Source organism: Pseudophryne corroboree, chromosome 11 (assembly GCF_028390025.1).
Source record: "Pseudophryne corroboree isolate aPseCor3 chromosome 11, aPseCor3.hap2, whole genome shotgun sequence".
Taxonomy (NCBI): domain Eukaryota; kingdom Metazoa; phylum Chordata; class Amphibia; order Anura; family Myobatrachidae; genus Pseudophryne; species Pseudophryne corroboree.
In genome coordinates, this window is record NC_086454.1 from 190,792,143 (window position 1) to 190,808,947 (window position 16,805).

Genomic DNA, 16,805 nt, shown 5'->3' on the forward strand with positions numbered 1-16,805 from the left:
CCTTCTAATTCCAACTGTCGCCCTTTCCAATTTCCTACAGAACACTCTACTCATAGGGATCACTCTGCAAGCAAAATTAAACAGGCCCAAGTGAGATTGAGCCTGCTTAAGAGTAAGTTTTCCCGCCGCGAGCGCAAACAAAATTCCATCATGGAGATGCCAAACTTTATCCTCGGGAAGTCTGCACAAACCTGCCAAAGTATCAATTTGGATACCCAAATACACCAAGTACTGTAGGACCGTCAGTCTTGTCCACTGCTATTGGAACTCCAAAAACCTCAAATAACGCCAGAGACTTATTAAGCAAAATCTGACAACGATCTGAATTCGGGGGACCGATCAGCAGAAAATCATCCAAATAATGCATAATCCCTCATTCCCCGTAGCCTCTTGCAAACACCAATGTAAGAATGTACTAAACCGCTCAAAATACACACAAGAAATTGAGCAACCCATAGGCAGGCACCTGTCAACATAAAACCCATCGTCCAACTTAAAACCCACAAACTGATAGACAGAAGGATGTAAGGGTAGAAGACGAAAGGCCGATGCCACATCTAACTTGTACATCAAAGCCCCACACCCAAATGATCTAACTATCTCCAAAGCCGAGTCGAAGGCTAAATACACAACCCGACAATGCTCTTCAGGAATGGCATCGTTCACCGATGCACCCACAGGACAAAAAAGATGCTGAATGAGCCTAAAGTTGTCAGCAACCTTTTTGTGGCACTACCCCTACCAGAGAAAGCACTAGGTCCGGAATAGGGGCCTCCAGAAAAGGCCCCACCATCCGGCTTAACAACCTCAGCTAAGACCTTCTGCTGTAAAACATCCGGAAAGTCTCGCGCGGAATGCACATTTCTCACGAGATCACGATGAATGGACCAAGAAAAAGGCAAGGTGAAGCCGTATGCAAAACCATTACGCAGAAACTCCACGTCAACCTGACACGGATATTTCTGCAACCAAGGCAAAAGCACCGGCAACTTAATTGGGGTGGGGGCTCTGCCCAACAACAAGGGCCGCTGGACCACGGCTTTGCTGAGTAGAGGGTGTGGCAGATCCCCCAGCTGCCGGTTTGCTACAGTCTTTGATTGCGCGGCCTCCACCGCACCTAATACAGGAGTGACAAAAACGACACCTCGCTCCCAACTCACACTGGCTGTTATTAAAGGCGAAGCATTCTCCATTCCCCAGCCACAGCTCCAGCATCCACCACACTGCCAAGTCAGTGCCCCGACGACACGCGAGACCTCCTGGCAAATCTACAGTGCCCAGCTCAGCCAATGCACTAACCTCAGAGCGCGCCACACCTACAGCACCTGATGTCAGTGCTCCATCCATCGCACCCCTAACCGCGTCACTTACTAGCGGAGGCCTGACCCTCCATCCACGACCACCAGATGCCATGCCATCTATACTGGGGAACACCCTGACCCTGCTGGACTGTGACCTGCCACCCCTAGGCTGTGCCGGCCGCCCGCCTGTAGAGACCTGAGGCTGCCGAGCGCCATCGGAGCAGGAGTGCTCACATTCACATCCTGCCACAGAGAGCGCCCCAGCTGCCGCAACCACCCCCTGGGCCCGCTACGGTGCCGGAGTCTGATGCCGCAGCCGTGGGCCTGCAACATCCCTACCAGCACGCCTCCCTAACACCTCAGCCTGCCTCACTGCGGCCCTTGCTGGAGACCGAGAAGGGGCGCTAATCGCGCTGCGACTCGGAGGGTGAGGCTGTCTCCGAACGCCAGTGCCTCTCCTAACCACTAGAGCCTCCAGCCTGCCCTGACCCTGAACACCAGCCTGAGACACCTGGTCCGGGTCTGCCAAGCGTGCAGGCAGTCCCGCGTTGTGCATAGGCCTAGAAGACATAGCTATGTAAGATAGAGAAAGCAGGAGAATAGAGACAAGAGTAGAAAATATTTAAGAACAGAGTGAAATCGGAAAAAAATAGAAAATAGAGAAGTATGGACAGAGAAGTCAAGCAAACAACACTTCAACAGAAGCACTGTACTTATCCTTCCAACGAAAAAACTGGAAAGAGACAGAAACTTCTAGGCTCAAATCCTATATACCTAGCAGTACCACCCCTGACCCTACACCACCCAATCAACTTAAACTAAGACAAAACAGCGTTCCTCCCCCCAAAAAAACTTAACCTCTTACAGCCTGCAGTGAGTCACTGACTGACATGCCAAATGCCCAGACCATTGAGTTTATGCTGTTCAGGCACACAAGATGCCCTACACAGTCTTACTGTCAGCAGGAAATACTGTGTAGACATAGAAGCAGCCCACCCACTCTCACTGCACACTCGGGAGGTCATTCAGACCTGATTGTAGCAGCAAATTTGTTAGCAGTTGGGCAAAACCATGTGCACTGCAGGGGGGGCAGATATAACATGTGCAGGGAGAGTTAGATTTGGGTGGGGTGTGTTCAAACTGAAATCTAAATTGCAGTGTAAAAATAAAGCAGGCACTATTTACTCTGCATGGAAACAAAATAACCCACCCAAATCTAACTCTCTCTGCAAATGTTATATATGTCCCCCCCCCCTCCTGCAGTGCACATGGTTTTGCCCAACTGCTAACAAATTTGCTGCTACGATCAGGTCACCCTCAGAGCGGCCAGGCAACCTCTTCAACCTGTCTCCTGATGTTTAACTTGTGGGGGACCTAGGCGCTACCGTCTCCCGGCTGCCCGCTGTGGTGCCCAGCTAAAAGCCCGGGGGGAGGAGAGGATGGGATGGTGGAGCTGAGCACTTACGGTGTGCCATGGCTTCCTTAATATAAGCAGCATCCAGCACTTGCGTTCCACGTCTGCTCCACACCCGATCCTTATGGTCTCTGACTGATCCGTCAGGTGTGGCACAGGCTGCAATGAATCAGCGCATGGTTGGGTTTCTGGGTACTCAGAAACCCCCCTGCGTGTGCTACTCACGATTCTCTGTGAACCAACAGCAGTATAACACTGCAAAAATTAGAGATGAGCGGGTTCTGTGCTCAGAGAACCGAACCCTACCGGACTTCACGCTCTGAGCCCGGATCCGAGTCAGGCTTTGGTTTTTTTGCCTGACTCGGAAACCCGAACGAGGCAAAATGTCATCATCCCGCTGTTGCATTCTCGCAGGGTTTGGATTCCATATAAGGACCCGCGCGTCGCTGACATTTTCACTCCGGCATTGGAGAGTGTAGAGAAAGGACGTGTCTCCATTCTCTCAGTGTCCTCAGTGTCTGAGTCTTGTGCTGCATCTGTCCAGTCACAGTGGATGTATCCTCTGCTGCCATATGTCCAGTGCTGCTGTATAGAGTGATGTGTTGTGCTGCATCTGTTCAGTGGTGGTGTGTTGTGCTGCATCAGTCCAGTCACAGTGGTGGTGGTGTCCTCTGCTGCCATCCTGTATGTCCAGTGCTGCTGTATAGGGTGCTGTGTTGTGCTGCATCAGTTCAGTGGTGGTGTGTTGTGCTGCATCAGTCCAGTCACAGTGGTGGTGTCCTCTGCTGCCATATGTCCAGTGCTGCTGTATAATAAGTCCCCTACAGTGTTGCTGTGTTGTCCAGCATCAGACTAGTGGTAGTGTCCTGTGCATCAGTCAGTCCAGTGACCAGTCACAGTGGTGTCCACTGCGGCCATATGTCCAGTGCTGCTGTATAGGGTGCTGTGTTGTGCCGCATCAATTCAGTGGTGGTGTATTGTGCTGCATCAGTTCAGTCACAGTGGTGGTGGTGGTGGTGGTGTCCTCTGCTGCCAAATGTCCAGTGTTGCTGTGTTGTCCTGCATCAGACCAGTGGTAGTGTCCTGTGCATCAGTCAGTACAGTGACCAGTCACACTGGTGTACTCTGCTGCCATATGTCCAGTGCTGCTGTATAAATCCAGTCCATTGCAGTGGTGCTGTGTTGTCCTGCATCAGTCCAGTGGTGGTGTCCCTGTGCTGCTATATATGTCCAGTGGTACTGCCGCATATGTCCAGTGATCCTGCCGTATATGTCCAGTGGTACTGCCGTATAAATCCAGCAATCCTGGCGTAGAATTCCAGTAATCCTGCCGTATAATTCCAGTGATCCTGCCGTATAATTCCAGTTATCCTGCCGTATAATTCCAGTAATCCTGCCGTATAATTACAGTGATCCTGCTGTATAATTCCAGTAATCTGGCCGTATAATTCCAGTAATCGGGGCGTATAATTCCAGTGATCCTGCTGTATAATTACAGTTATCCAGCCATATAATTCCAGTGATCCTGCCATATAATTACAGTTATCCTGCCATATAATTCCAGTGATCCTGCCGTATAATTCCATATAAATCCATATAATTCTGTATAAATCCAGTCCAGTGGTGCTGCCATATAAGTTCAGTGGTGCTGTCCTGTGCTGTATATTATTTACTCTAAATAAAGGGGTTATTATTACTATTAAATCCAAATAATTTTTACAGGATTTTGCCCTGTGAGGTGTAGGGGTACACTCTCCTGTGACGCATACTGTGTTATATAACTCCAGAAAAATAGTGGGGAACAAAAATTTGGAGGATAAAATAGGGAAAGATCAAGAACCACTTCCTCCTAGTGCTGAAGCTGCTGCCACTAGTCATGACATAGACGATGAAATGCCATCAACGTTGTCTGCCAAGGCCAATGCCCAATGGGAAAGTAGAGGGCATGTAAAATCCATAAAGCCAAAGTTCAGTAAAAAGACCCAAAAAAATAAATTGAAATGGTCTGAGGAGAAACGTAAACTTGCCAATATGCCATTTACAACACGGAGTGGCAAGAAGCGACTAAGGCCCTGGCCTATATTCATGACTAGTGGTTCAGCTTCACATGACAATGGAAGCCCTCATCCTCCCGCCAGAAAAATGAAAAGAGTTCAAATAAAAAAAGCACAGAAAAGAACTGTGCATTCTGAGATGGTATCACAAATCCTCAAGGAGAGTCCAAGTGTGTCGACGGTTGCGATGCCTGACCTTCCTAACACTGGATGAAGAGGTGGCTCCTTCCATGATTTGCACGCCCCCTGCAAGTGCTGGAAGGAGCACCCACAGTCCAGTTTCTGATATTCAAATTGAAGATGTCACTGTTGAAGTACACCAGGATGAGGATATGGGTGTTGCTGGCGCTGAGGAGGAAGTTGACGAGGAGGATTCTGATGGTGATGTTGTTTGTTTAAATGGGGCACTGGAGCAGACACCTGTTGTCCGTGGGATGAAGAAGCCCATTGTGATGCCTGGGCAAAATACCAAAAAAGCCACCTCTTCGGTGTGGAATTATTTCTCCACAAATCCGGACAACAGGTGTCAAGCCGTGTGTTGCCTCTGTCAATCTGTAATAAGTAGGGATAAGAATGTTAACCACCTAGGAACATCCTCCCTTATACGTCACCTGCAGCGCATTCATCAGAAGTCAGTGTCAAGTTGTGAAACTTTGGGTAAGAGAGTAAGCAGTCCACTGACAACTAAATCCCTTCTTCCTCTTTTACCCAAGCTCCTGCAAGCCACATCACCAACTCCCTCAAGGTCAACTTCCTCCTCAGTCAGGAACACCAGTAGTCCTGCAGGCCATGTCACTGGCAAGACTGAGGAGTCCTCTCCTAACCGGGATTCCTCTGGAGGATCCTTGAGTGGTACGCCTGCTGTTGCTGCTGCTGTTGCTGCTGGGAGTCGATCATCACCCCAGAGGGGACGTCGGAAGACCACTTGTACTACTTCCAGTAAGCAATTGACTGTCCAACAGTCCTTTGCGAGGAAGATGAAATATGACAGAAGTCATCCTTTTGCAAAGCGGATAATTGAGGCCTTGACAGCTATGTTGGTGTTAGACGTGCATCCGGTATCCACCATTAGTTCAGTGGGACTTAGAGAATTGTTTGAGATACTGTGTCCTTGGTTTCAAATCCCATCTAGGTTCAGCTTCTCTAGGCAGGCGATACCGAGAATGTACAGAGACGTCAGAAAAAGTGTCCTCAGTTGTACCTACTGTCCACTTAACCATGGACATGTGGACAAGTGGAACAGGGAAGACTAAGGACTATATGACATTGACAGCCCACTGGGTAGATGTATGGCCTCCCTCAGCAACAACAGCAGCGGCACCAGTAGCAGCATCCGTAAGAGGCACACCGCTTTCCATTAGAGGCACACCTCTGACAACCTCTTACGGAAAATGAGGGACATCATCACACAATGGCTTACCCTAATTTGACTCTCCTGGGGATTTGTGATATCGGACAACACCACCAATATTGTGTGTGCATTACATCTGGGCAAATTCCAGCCCGTCCCATGTTTTGCACATACAATTAATTTGGTGGTGCAGAATTTTTTGAAAAATTACAGGGGCATGCAGGAGATGCTGTTGGATGGCCTGAAAAATTGCGGGTCACTTTTGGAATTCAGCCACCGTGTGCCGAAGACTGGAGCGCCATCAAACACGCCTGAACCCTGCCATCACATGAAGCAAGAGGTGGTAACAAGGTGGAATTCAACACTCTATATGCTTCAGAGGATGGAGGAGCAGCAAAAGGCCATGTCAGAAAGTCCGTATGTATACTGGCAGAAAAAAGAGGCAATTTGGATGCCCTTGCACAAACTGGCTTTATTTTACCTAAGTTGCCCCCCTTCCAGTGTGTACTCCAAAAGAGTGTTTAGTGCAGCCTGTAACCTTGTCAGCGATCGGCGTAGGACAGAGGTTCTCAAACTGTGTGCCGTGGCTCCCTGGGGTGCCTCGGGACACTTGCAGGGGTGCCCTGGGTTGGTGGTCCAGGACCAATTCAAATTATTCATGGTCAATATAATAGGCAAAACCAGTGCTGGTGGTTGCCAGTCATAAAATGTGTGGCCAAACAGAAGCAAATCTTGTCCCTCACCACACAACTGACCCTAAAGATGACATATAAACGCGATCTATTTAATGTAATATTTCTTTCTAAATTTCTCAGTAAGAAATTTTTGGCCTAGGAGTGCCGTGAAAAAAAGTCTGACATTCTAGGGCGCCGTGATTCAAAAAAGTTTGGAAACCACAGGCGTAGGAGGTTACTTCCACAAAATGTGGAGAAGATGATGTTCATCAAAATGAATTATAAATTCCTCCGGGAAGACCTTTGCCAGCAATTACCTCCAGAAAGTACACAGGAACCTGTGATGGTGGATTCCAGTGGGGACGAATTAAAGCTCTGCGAGGAGAAGGATGTACACAGTGAAAGGGTTGAGGAATCGGAGGATGAGGTCGACATCTTGCCTCTGTAGAGCCAGTTTGTGCAAGGAGAGTTTGATTGCTTCTTTTGTGGTTGGGGCCCAAACAAACCAGTCATTTCAGCCACAGTCGTGTGGCAGACACTATCGCTGAAATTATTGGTTTTTTAAAGTGTGCATGTCCTGTTTATACAACATAAGGGTGGGTTGGAGGGCCCAGGGACAATTCCATCTTGCACCTCTTTTTCTTCTTTGCATCATGTGCTGTTTGGGGACTAGTTTTTTAAAGTGCAATCCTGTCTGACACTGCCGTACAACACCAGGGGTACTGCCGTATAAGTCCAGGAGTACTGCCATATAAGTCCAGTCCAGTGGTGTTGTCTTGTGCTGCATCAGTCCAGTGGTGGATTCTTGTGCTGCCATAAGTCGAGTGGTGGTGTCCTGTGCTGTATATTATTTACTCCAAATAAAAGGGTTATATACATTGCTTATATTATTATCCAAATATTTTTTACAGGGTTTGCCCTGTGTGTTGTATGGGTACACTCGCCTGTGCTGCATATTATTATAATAGCTTCAAATAAAAGGGTTATTATGATCCAAATAATTTTACAGGCTTTGCCGTGTGTGTGTTTGGTTTAGGGGTATGCTATCCTGTGCCACCAATATTGTGCGTGTATTACATCTGGGCAAATTCCAGCACGTCCCATGTTGTTTGTGCCGCACACTTGTGTCGCTTAGCTTAGTCATACAGCTACCTCATTGCACCTCTTTTTCTTCTTTTTATGATGTGCTGTTTGGGGCTTAGTTTTTTAAAGTGCCATCCTGTCTGACACTGCAGTGCCACTAATAGATGAGCCAGTTGTTTGTGCTGCACACTTGTGTCACTTAGATTAGCCATACAGCTACTTCATTGCACCTCTTTTACTTCTTTGCATCATGTGCTGTTTGAGGCCTATTTTTTAAATCTGCCATCCTGTCTGCCACTGCAGTGTGACTCCTAGATGGGCCAGGTGTTTGTGCCGCACACTTGTGTCGCTTAGCTTAGTCATCCAGCCACCTTGGTGCAACTTATAGGCCTAAAAACAATATTGTGAGGCGTGAGGTGTTCAGAATAGACTGGAAATTAGTGGAAATGAATGTTATTGAGGTTAATAATACAGTAGGATCAAAATTACCCCAAAATTCTGTGATTTTAGCTGTTTTTAGGGTTTTTTTAAAAAAATCATCCAGATCCAAAACCAAAACACAAAAGGGTGTTTTTGGCAAAACCAAGCCAAAACCAAAACACGAGCAGGGAATTAGAACCAAAACAAAAAACAAGAAAAGTGCCCGCAGCACATCTCTAGTAAAAACTACTTAATGTTTCTTATGGACTTTATTCAAATCTTCCTTGTTGATCATTTGGCTCCTCTACACTGACATTAACACAATACAATACCAGCAATATTAAACACAGTTTGGACAAGAAAAGGTGTCCAGCATACTAAACCATTATTTTTAATGTCCTAAATACCCCCATCTCATCACATCTGATCATGTTATAAAATAAATGTATCTGTCAGCAATGATTTGGTATGTATCACTATAAGTAAATATCCCCTAATTTGTTTAATACAGTGTCTGGAGACTGGATGGGAAAGTATTGTACTTGGAGAGGGGCCTCATACAGTGAATGCTCTAGGCTTCCATCTTACAGCACTGAAATGGATCTAGAGCTGGGGTATTTGCTTATTGTACAAAGTATTATTATGTTGTGCAAATGAGTATTTTAGGACATTGTGGCCACAGCTTGGTAAATTAATTGCATATAGTTATATTTCAAAGCAATTTTTTAATGTGACATTAACACTAGAGATGAGCGGGTTCGGTTCCTCGGAATCCGAACCCCCCCGAACTTCAGCCTTTTTACACGGGTCCGAGGCAGACTCGGATCTTCCCGCCTTGCTCGGCTAACCCGAGCGCGCCCGAACGTCATCATCCCGCTGTCGGATTCTCGCGAGGCTCGTATTCTATCGCGAGACTCGGATTCTATATAAGGAGCCGCGCGTCGCCGCCATTTTCACACGTGCATTGAGATTGATAGGGAGAGGACGTGGCTGGCGTCCTCTCCGTTAGAATAGATAGAGACACTTGAGTTGATTTACTACTAACTTAGTAATTTTGGGGAGCATTAGGAGTACTCAGAGTGCAGAGTTTTGCTGATAGTTAGTTACTAGTGACTGACCACCACCAGTTTTATTTATTATTTAATATAATCCGTTCTCTGCCTGAAATAAAACGATACACAGTCACATACCATATCTGTGCTCAGCCTCAGTGTGCTGCATGATAATATCATCTATGTATATCTGACTGTGCTGAGTGCTCACTGCTCACACAGCTGAATTGTGGGGGAGACTGGGGTGCAGTTATAGCAGGAGTACAGTGCACACTTTTGCTGCCAGTGTGACTGACCAGTGACCACCAGTATATTGTCTGCCTGAAAAAGTTAAACACTCCTGTGGTGTTTTTTTTTTTTTAATTCTATAAACGCATTCTGCTGACAGTGTCCAGCAGGTCCGTCATTCATTATATTATATAAATAATTACCTGCAGTAGTGTTATATTTTTTTTGTTCATCTCTATCATCTTTATCATCTCTATATTAGCAGACGCAGTACGGTAGTCCACGGCTGTGGCTACCTCTGTGTCGTCAGTGCTCGTCCATAATTGTATACCTACCTGTGGTGGGGTTTTTTTTTCTATCTTTTTCATACTAGTAGTTTAGGAGTCTGCTGACAGTGTCCAGCAGGTCCGTCATTATATTATATATACCTGCAGTAGTGATATATATATATTTTTTATATCATTATCATCTCTATACTAGCAGACGCAGTACGGTAGTCCACGGCTGTAGCTACCTCTGTGTCGTCAGTGCTCGTCCATAATTGTATACCTACCTGTGGTGGGTTTTTTTTTTCTATCTTCTTCATACTAGTAGTTTAGGAGTCTGCTGACAGTGTCCAGCAGGTCCGTCATTATATTATATATACCTGCAGTAGTGATATATATATATTTTTTACATCATTATCATCTCTATACTAGCAGACGCAGTACGGTAGTTCACGGCTGTAGCTACCTCTGTGTCGTCAGTCACTCGTCATCCATAAGTATACTAGTATCCATCCATCTCCATTGTTTACCTGAGGTGCCTTTTAGTTGTGCCTATTAAAATATGGAGAACAAAAATGTTGAGGTTCCAAAAATAGGGAAAGATCAAGATCCACTTCCACCTCGTGCTGAAGCTGCTGCCACTAGTCATGGCCGAGATGATGAAATTCCATCAACGTCGTCTGCCAAGGCCGATGCCCAATGTCATAGTACAGAGCATGTAAAATCCAAAACACAAAATATCAGTAAAAAAAGGACTCAAAAATCTAAAATAAAATCGTCGGAGGAGAAGCGTAAACTTGTCAATATGCCATTTACCACACGGAGTGGCAAGGAACGGCTGAGGCCCTGGCCTATGTTCATGGCTAGTGGTTCAGCTTCACATGAGGATGGAAGCACTCAGCCTCTCGCTAGAAAAATGAAAAGACTCAAGCTGGCAAAAGCACAGCAAAGAACTGTGCGTTCTTCGAAATCACAAATCCACAAGGAGAGTCCAATTGTGTCGGTTGCGATGCCTGACCTTCCCAACACTGGACGTGAAGAGCATGCGCCTTCCACCATTTGCACGCCCCCTGCAAGTGCTGGAAGGAGCACCCGCAGTCCAGTTCCTGATAGTCAGATTGAAGATGTCAGTGTTGAAGTACACCAGGATGAGGAGGATATGGGTGTTGCTGGCGCTGGGGAGGAAATTGACCAGGAGGATTCTGATGGTGAGGTGGTTTGTTTAAGTCAGGCACCCGGGGAGACACCTGTTGTCCGTGGGAGGAATATGGCCATTGACATGCCTGGTGAAAATACCAAAAAAATCAGCTCTTCGGTGTGGAAGTATTTCAAAGGAAATGCGGACAACAGGTGTCAAGCCGTGTGTTGCCTTTGTCAAGCTGTAATAAGTAGGGGTAAGGACGTTAACCACCTCGGAACATCCTCCCTTATACGTCACCTGCAGCGCATTCATCATAAGTCAGTGACAAGTTCAAAAACTTTGGGCGACAGCGGAAGCAGTCCACTGACCAGTAAATCCCTTCCTCTTGTAACCAAGCTCACGCAAACCACCCCACCAACTCCCTCAGTGTCAATTTCCTCCTTCCCCAGGAATGCTAATAGTCCTGCAGGCCATGTCACTGGCAATTCTGACGAGTCCTCTCCTGCCTGGGATTCCTCCGATGCATCCTTGAGTGTAACGCCTACTGCTGCTGGCGCTGCTGTTGTTGCTGCTGGGAGTCGATGGTCATCCCAGAGGGGAAGTCGTAAGCCCACTTTTACTACTTCCACCAAGCAATTGACTGTCCAACAGTCCTTTGCGAGGAAGATGAAATATCACAGCAGTCATCCTGCTGCAAAGCGGATAACTGAGGCCTTGGCATCCTGGGCGGTGAGAAACGTGGTTCCGGTATCCATCATTACTGCAGAGCCAACTATAGACTTGATTGAGGTACTGTGTCCCCGGTACCAAATACCATCTAGGTTCCATTTCTCTAGGCAGGCGATACCGAAAATGTACACAGACCCCAGAAAAAGACTCACCAGTGTCCTAAAAAATGCAGTTGTACCCAATGTCCACTTAACCACGGACATGTGGACAAGTGGAGCAGGGCAGACTCAGGACTATATGACTGTGACAGCCCACTGGGTAGATGTATTGACTCCCGCCGCAAGAACAGCAGCGGCGGCACCAGTAGCAGCATCTCGCAAACGCCAACTCTTTCCTAGGCAGGCTACGCTTTGTATCACCGCTTTCCAGAACACGCACACAGCTAAAAACCTCTTACGGCAACTGAGGAAGATCATCGCAGAATGGCTTACCCCAATTGGACTCTCCTGTGGATTTGTGGCATCGGACAACGCCAGCAATATTGTGTGTGCATTAAATATGGGCAAATTCCAGCACGTCCCATGTTTTGCACATACCTTGAATTTGGTGGTGCAGAATTATTTAAAAAACGAGAGGGGCGTGCAAGAGATGCTGTCGGTGGCCAGAAGAATTGCGGGACACTTTCGGCGTACAGGCACCACGTACAGAAGACTGGAGCAACACCAAAAACCCCTGAACCTGCCCTGCCATCATCTGAAGCAAGAAGTGGTAACGAGGTGGAATTCAACCCTCTATATGCTTCAGAGGTTGGAGGAGCAGCAAAAGGCCATTCAAGACTATACAACTGACCACGATATAGGAGGTGGAATGCACCTGTCTCAAACGCAGTGGAGAATGATTTCAACGTTGTGCAAGGTTCTGCAACCTTTTGAACTTGCCACACGTGAAGTCAGTTCAGACACTGCCAGCCTGAGTCAGGTCATTCCCCTCATCAGGCTTTTGCAGAAAAAGCTGGAGACATTGAAGGAGGAGCTAACACTGAGCGATTCCGCTAGGCATGTGGGACTTGTGGATGGAGCCCTTAATTCGCTTAACAAGGATTCACGGGTGGTCAATCTGTTGAAATCAGAGCACTACATTTTGGCCACCGTGCTCGATCCTAGATTTAAAACCTACGTTGTATCTCTCTTTCCGGCAGACACAAGTCTGCAGGGGTTCAAAGAACTGCTGGTGAGAAAATTGTCAAGTCAAGCGGAACGCGACCTGTCAACATCTCCTCCTTCACATTCTCCCGCAACTGGGGGTGCGAGGAAAAGGCTCAGAATTCCGAGCCCACCCGCTGGCGGTGATGCAGGGCAGTCTGGAGCGACTGCTGATGCTGACATCTGGTCCGGACTGTAGGACCTGACAACGATTACGGACATGTCGTCTACTGTCACTGCATATGATTCTCTCACCATTGAAAGAATGGTGGAGGATTATATGAGTGACCGCATCCAAGTAGGCACGTCAGACAGTCCGTACGTATACTGGCAGGAAAAAGAGGCAATTTGGAGGCCCTTGCACAAACTGGCTTTATTCTACCTAAGTTGCCCTCCCACAAGTGTGTACTCCGAAAGAGTGTTTAGTGCCGCCGCTCACCTTGTCAGCAATCGGCGTACGAGGTTACTTCCAGAAAATGTGGAGAAGATGATGTTCATTAAAATGAATTATAATCAATTCCTCCATGGAGACATTGACCAGCAGCAATTGCCTCCACAAAGTACACAGGGAGCTGTGATGGTGGATTCCAGTGGGGACGAATTGATAATCTGTGAGGAGGGGGATGTACACGGTGATGAATCGGAGGATGATGATGAGGTGGACATCTTGCCTCTGTAGAGCCAGTTTGTGCAAGGAGAGATTAATTGCTTCTTTTTTGGTGGGGGTCCAAACCAACCCGTCATATCAGTCACAGTCGTGTGGCAGACCCTGTCACTGAAATGATGGGTTGGTTAAAGTGTGCATGTCCTGTTTATACAACATAAGGGTGGCTGGGAGGGCCCAAGGACAATTCCATCTTGCACCTCTTTTTTCTTTCATTTTTCTTTGCGTCATGTGCTGTTTGGGGAGTGTTTTTTGGAAGGGCCATCCTGCGTGACACTGCAGTGCCACTCCTAGATGGGCCAGGTGTTTGTGTTGGCCACTAGGGTCACTTATCTTAGTCACACAGCTACCTCATTGCGCCTCATTTTTTTCTTCTTTGCGTCATGTGCTGTTTGGGGAGTATTTTTTGGAAGGGCCATCCGTTCTGACACTGCAGTGCCACTCCTAGATGGGCCAGGTGTTTGTGTCGGCCACTAGGGTCGCTTAGCATACTCACACAGCTACCTCATTGCGCCTCTTTTTTTCTTTGCGTCATGTGCTGTTTGGGGAGTGTTTTTTGGAAGGGCCATCCTGCGTGACACTGCAGTGCCACTCCTAGATGGGCCAGGTGTTTGTGTCGGCCACTAGGGTCACTTATCTTAGTCACACAGCTACCTCATTGTGCCTCATTTTTTTCTTCTTTGCGTCATGTGCTGTTTGGGGAGTATTTTTTGGAAGGGCCATCCGGCCTGACACTGCAGTGCCACTCCTAGATGGGCCAGGTGTTTGTGTCGGCCACTAGGGTCGCTTAGCTTACTCACACAGCTACCTCATAGCGCCTCTTTTTTTCTTTGCGTCATGTGCTGTTTGGGGAGTGTTTTTTGGATGGGCCATCCTGCGTGACACTGCAGTGCCACTCCTAGATGGGCCAGGTGTTTGTGTCGGCCACTAGGGTCGCTGAGCTTAGTCACACAGCTACCTCATTGCGCCTCTTTTTTTCTTTGCGTCATGTGCTGTTTGGGGAGTGTTTTTTGGAAGGGCCATCCTGCGTGACACTGCAGTGCCACTCCTAGATGGGCCAGGTGTTTGTGTCGGCCACTAGGGTCGCTTAGCGTACTCACACAGCTACCTCATTGCGCCTCTTTTTTTCTTTGCGTCATGTGCTGTTTGGGGAGTGTTTTTTGGAAGGGCCATCCTGCGTGACACTGCAGTGCCACTCCTAGATGGGCCAGGTGTTTGTGTCGGCCACTAGGGTCACTTATCTTAGTCACACAGCTACCTCATTGTGCCTCATTTTTTTCTTCTTTGCGTCATGTGCTGTTTGGGGAGTATTTTTTGGAAGGGCCATCCGGCCTGACACTGCAGTGCCACTCCTAGATGGGCCAGGTGTTTGTGTCGGCCACTAGGGTCGCTTAGCTTACTCACACAGCTACCTCATAGCGCCTCTTTTTTTCTTTGCGTCATGTGCTGTTTGGGGAGTGTTTTTTGGAAGGGCCATCCTGCGTGACACTGCAGTGCCACTCCTAGATGGGCCAGGTGTTTGTGTCGGCCACTAGGGTCGCTGAGCTTAGTCACACAGCTACCTCATTGCGCCTCTTTTTTTCTTTGCGTCATGTGCTGTTTGGGGAGTGTTTTTTGGAAGGGCCATCCTGCGTGACACTGCAGTGCCACTCCTAGATGGGCCAGGTGTTTGTGTCGGCCACTTGGGTCGCTGAGCTTAGTCATCCAGCGACCTCGGTGCAAATTTTAGGACTAAAGATAATATTGTGAGGTGTGAGGTGTTCAGAATAGACTGAAAATGAGTGGAAATTATGGTTATTGAGGTTAATAATACTTTGGGATCAAAATGACCCCCAAATTCTATGATTTAAGCTGTTTTTTAGGGTTTTTTGAAAAAAACAACCGAATCCAAAACACACCCGAATCCGACAAAAAAAATTCGGTGAGGTTTTGCCAAAATGCGTTCGAACCCAAAACACGGCCACGGAACCGAACCCAAAACCAAAACACAAAACCCGAAAAATTTCCGGTGCACATCTCTAATTAACACAACTGAACCCATAGTTTCAGTAACAAGGTCCTGATCATTTTATGACATTTCTAGTATTTATATGACATGTGCAGTAAAAATGTTTATTGGAAATATATTTTATTGCATTTTTCTAAGCTAATCTATTTATCTGCCTTCAAGTGGAAAAAGCCACAGTAAAAGAACTGCAAGTTAATAAAAGTCAATATTATTGTTTGATATGTCTAGGTAGATATGCATAATAAACGTGTAATCATATTTTGGTAACCCCTAGTGGTAGGAATATTTTTATTTTATTGCTTTTCACAAAAATACTTCTAGGATTTTTCAAAATAATGTATGTATGTAACAATGGGCAGACAGATTGGGTATGGTGATTGTTTTTTTTAAATATATATATGTATACACACACATACACACACACACACACACACACACACACACACACACACAGTGGGGCAAAATAGTATTTGGACAGCCACCGATTGTGCAAGTTGACCCACTTAAAATGACGAGAGAGGTCTGTAATTTCTATCACAGTTACACTTCAACTGTGAGAGACAGAATCTGAAAAAAACAAACAGGAAATCACATTGTATGATTTTTACACAATTTATTTGTATATTCTTGCAGAAAATAAATATTTGGACAAACAGTTTAACTCAATACTTTGTAATATAACCTCGGTTGGCAATTACAGAGGACAAACATTTCCTGTAGTTCTTGACCAGGTTTGCACACACTGTAGCAGGTATTTTGGCCCACTCTTCCATGCAGATCTTCTCTAGATCGGTTATGTTTTGGGACTGTGGCCGGGCAACACAGACTTTCAACTTCCTCCACAGGTTTTCTATTTGGTTGAGGTCTGGAGACTGGCTAGGCCACTCCAGGACCTTGAAATGCTTCTTACGGAGCCACTCCTTAGTTGCCTGGGTGGTGTGTTTGGGGTAATTGTCATGCTGGAAGACCCAGCCACGTTCCATCTTCAATGCTCTTACTGAAGAAAGAGGGTTTTGCCCAAAATCTCACGATACATGTCCCCATTCATCCTCTCCTTAATACGGATCAGTCGTCCTGTCCCCTTTGCAGAAAAGCAGCCCCAAAGCATGATGTTTACACCCCCATGCTTCACAGTGGGTATGGTGTTCTTGGGATGCCATTCATCATTCTTCTCCCTCCAAACACGGCGAGTGGAGTTTATACCAAAAAGTTCGATTTTGCTCTCATCTGACCACATTACATTCTCCCAATCCTCCTCTGGATCATCCAGATGGTCAC